Source organism: Arachis ipaensis, chromosome B01, assembly GCF_000816755.2.
Source record: "Arachis ipaensis cultivar K30076 chromosome B01, Araip1.1, whole genome shotgun sequence".
NCBI classification, from domain to species: Eukaryota; Viridiplantae; Streptophyta; class Magnoliopsida; order Fabales; family Fabaceae; genus Arachis; species Arachis ipaensis.
The window spans coordinates 119,350,974-119,354,792 of record NC_029785.2 but is presented as its reverse complement, the minus strand read 5'-3'; the positions used below and the strand labels follow the sequence as shown (position 1 = coordinate 119,354,792).

General features: G+C 37.1%; 1 long non-coding RNA gene across 1 annotated transcript in view; it reads right to left on the bottom strand.

The window, feature by feature from the left end:
• The window catches only part of LOC110272219, a 9,114-nt gene continuing 8,713 nt past the window's right edge, over positions 3,419 to 3,819 (bottom strand). Inside the window, exon 3 of the long non-coding RNA XR_002363231.1 lies at positions 3,419 to 3,433. This is a non-coding gene — a long non-coding RNA (uncharacterized LOC110272219). The remainder of the gene's footprint in view (positions 3,434 to 3,819) is intronic.

Below are 3,819 nucleotides of genomic sequence, written 5' to 3'. Positions count from 1 at the left end.
ATTCAATTGGTACATAAGCACTCACAACTTATATAATGATAAAAGACCATATACAATACAAGAGGGGCCTAAAAAATGGAAAAAAAAAATTACTCGCACATATATATTACATACCTGAGGGAATTCTCCACCATTCATGAAGCTTGGGGGCGTTTACCCTATAAAAGAGAGGGACCTTCCTTTCAGATTGTGGTGCAAGCGTTTGTTGAATGGACTCGTCTCTGGAGTTTTATTCCAACATCTTCTGTCGAAATGTTCATAACCACACAAAAATTAAAAATAACAAATAACTAACTATACACATTTGCAGTTTCAAAATATAAACCATGAAGATATTATTTTCTACTCTTAAATCTTTAATGATTATTTTTTCCCCTTTGAAGGTTTTGATGGAAGCTTCATTACATCCTTAGCATGAAACTTGCAATTTGGTCTCCAGTTGTCTTTACATAATCATTTTTCTCACATCTTATTTATAAAGCATCCACAACCTCTGCACCAAATTTCTTTTTTCCCCTTTGAGTTTTCATGTTCATTTTCAAATCACCAAACAAAACTCTATTTCTAGAACTCCACTCCTCTTGGTACGTTAGTGGTCTCTCACGTCCCTTCGCATATTCCAACCAAAGGATCTTCAAAAGGATCCCATGTCCAGTGACTACATGCTTTACCTTCTTAATCTGCTATGCTTGAGCCTCCATAATGATTGCTCAATCAATGCCAAGCAAAATTTGTGAGGAAAACAAAAATACATATTTTAGATAAAGCCCAATATATCAAATATAGTATCTTGTCAAGAATTAACACAATAGATGCTTAAACTTATTACCTCCCATACTTTGTTGAAGACATCCATGGTGGAATCCTCTATTGCCGATAACTCCTCCTCTGTGGTAGCGGCTTTCTCCTTGCACTCCTCCACAACTGAGTCCTCGGCCAAGGTTATGTCAGGAGGCACAGCCTTCAAGTCATCACCCTTACCGTCCTTCTTCATCTCTACCATGAACAATTCTTGGGACAGAGTACTCAACCAAATATATTCGTGCCAACGTAATACAAGAGCATGAAATTATTTCATGACATAGCAATTTATCACACATGATGATGTTCTTTTTCCACTAAAATAATGTAGACTTGGGCCTCAAAATGTCAATCCCCTGATGGCCCAACTCTAACATTCTCAAAAAATGAAGAGTGTTCAAGACATGGGAGAAAACTTCTCCTAGAAGTCATTAACAAATAAAATAATATAAAGTAATATAAAAGAAAGAGATGATAGAGATCAGTGTCTCTCTCATGGCAATTCCAATGTGCTATTAATGTAACACCCTACTACACAGTGTTTTATGCTTAAGTCATAGAACAGAGGTAGTGTGGTATTACAGACCTTTAATAGTAAGGATATACATATAATACTGAAAGAAATAATATACTAGGAGCCTTGAAACAGAGCGGGTAAACAAAAATCGCAAAATAAAAAGCGCAACGCTCAAGGAATAGGATTACTTGCGTGCTAAGAAACCTAATAGGAACATGATAAGGCAGCACATAGGGATTTTCTACTCAAGGCATCCGCCACTACATTCGCCTTTCCCGGATAATAGTTTAGCTCGAAGTCATAATCCTTCAGAAGTTCCATCCACCTCCTCTGACGCATATTCAATTCTTTTTGTTCAAACAGGTACTTCAGACTCTTATGGTCCGAGAAGACTTGAAATTTCACTCCATAGAGATAATGCCTCCAAATCTTCAAGGCAAAGACAACGGCTGCAAGTTCCAAATCATGAGTCGGATAGTTTCTTTCATGAGGTCTTAATTGACGTGAGGCATAAGCTACAACCTTATGATGCTGCATCAACACGCATCCTAAACCTTTCAAGGATGCATCACAGTACACCTCGAATGGTTCTCTCGGCTCAGGCAACACTAATACAGGGGCGGTAGTCAATATCTGCTTTAAGGCAAGGAAATTCTCCTCACACTCGGGAGTCCATACAAAAGGAACATCCTTCCTGGTCAGCTTCGTTAAGGGTAAAGCGAGCTGTGAAAACCCTTTAATGAACCTTCGATAATAACCCGCCAAGCCTAAGAAACTCCTGATTTCCGTCACTGAAGTTGGCCGCTCCCAATTCATCACCGCCTCAACCTTAGTGGGATCCACTGCTATTCCTTGTTTACTTACCACATGACCAAGAAATTTCACCTCAGACTTCCAGAACTCACACTTGGATAGCTTGGCATACAACTTCCTATCCTTCAGAATTTGTAGCACTGTTCGCAAGTGTTCAGCATGCTCATCCTCAGTCTTAGAATAGATAAGAATGTCGTCAATAAACACAACAACAAAGAATGGTGAGGGTTAGGTTTCTTCTCTTCTCCCCCTTGCTGTGTTTTTCGTTGCTGTGGTGAAATGGAGAAGATGAAGCTGCTGCTTCATTTATGTTAGGGGCTCGGTTGAACCCATGGGTCCGGTTTGGGCCCCGGTTCAACCGGTTCGGTCCTTCCGGTCCGATTTTGGGCCAAATTATCGAAATTGGTATCAAAATTTTCGTTTCGATGAGCTCTATCCTATTTTAATATTAGTTTTGTATTTTTAACTTTCCTAATTAAAATTCAATATATTAACTAATAATTTACCGATTTTAGCGGGGTTTACAATTAATCTGTTGTTGTTTTTCCACACACTCTTCTTTTAAAATGATGATTTATTAGACACCAATGACTATTCATATAGATTACACAATTTTGCTAGTTTATGGCATGACAATTAGAATTTGATGTAGTTTTTTATTTCCCTAGCTACATGTCAGTCACAACTCACAACACATTAGAAGATTACCATATTCATTTAAAAATTGTTTGGGAGATTTCTCTTATTCAATTTATTTTGCAACCTAGTAAAATATTTATTAATAATATTAATTGAATTCAACGACAATACTGAAATTAATAAATAATGTTATTATGTAAAAGGATGACCATAACTGACCCCTAAGCCTATTAATATTCATGTATTTATTTGAACAGTATTAAAAGCTTTTTTCACATTTAATGTCTTTTAAAAATTAATAGACATTAACGGCGGAGGTATTCAAAATTAACGTTAAAATATTAAATTATAATTAACACAAATTATTTTTCATATGGAATACACATTGGTGTATTTGCTGAATATTGAGGAGGGAAGTGTTTTGCCGCGTTGTGGGTGTCAGATTCAACATGCCAGGAGCGTGGTGATAGAGCCCGTTAGTGGCGTGGCAGTCCCCCTTTAACACGCAACGGGCGTGGTGATGTGGCGGGCAAAGACAGGTAGCAGTGCTCTACCAACACGCGGGGGGCATGCTGCCCTGGAGTTCGTGAAGCGTTGCAAGTTTTTGCTTATTTTCGATGATGCAGGAGCACCACAGGGGGCATGTTGCAGGCAGAGGACAACCTCCCACCCCAGTAACTAGCGATGAGGCAATGAAGTTCTATAAATTGAAACTTCATACCCATTCATGCATATGTACCAAGAGAGAAAGAGGCTGTGAAAAAGAGGGGCATCACCAAGAAAGAAGAAGAAGAGAGTGTTATTAGCAGTGTGTTAGTAGTAGTAATAGTGTGAGTAGTGGCTTGAAAGAAAAAAATTATATAAAAAAATTATTAGTTTGTAGTGATTAAAAAATAGTACGTAATTATACTGCACCCGAAGAACATATTATCAATTATTTGGATCATCCAATTTATGTAAGTTGATCAATTTTATTTTTTTATGTATTTAATTTTTTTTTTAATTTTTGTTATTGTTAATATCATTTAAAAATATAATAGGATTATTAT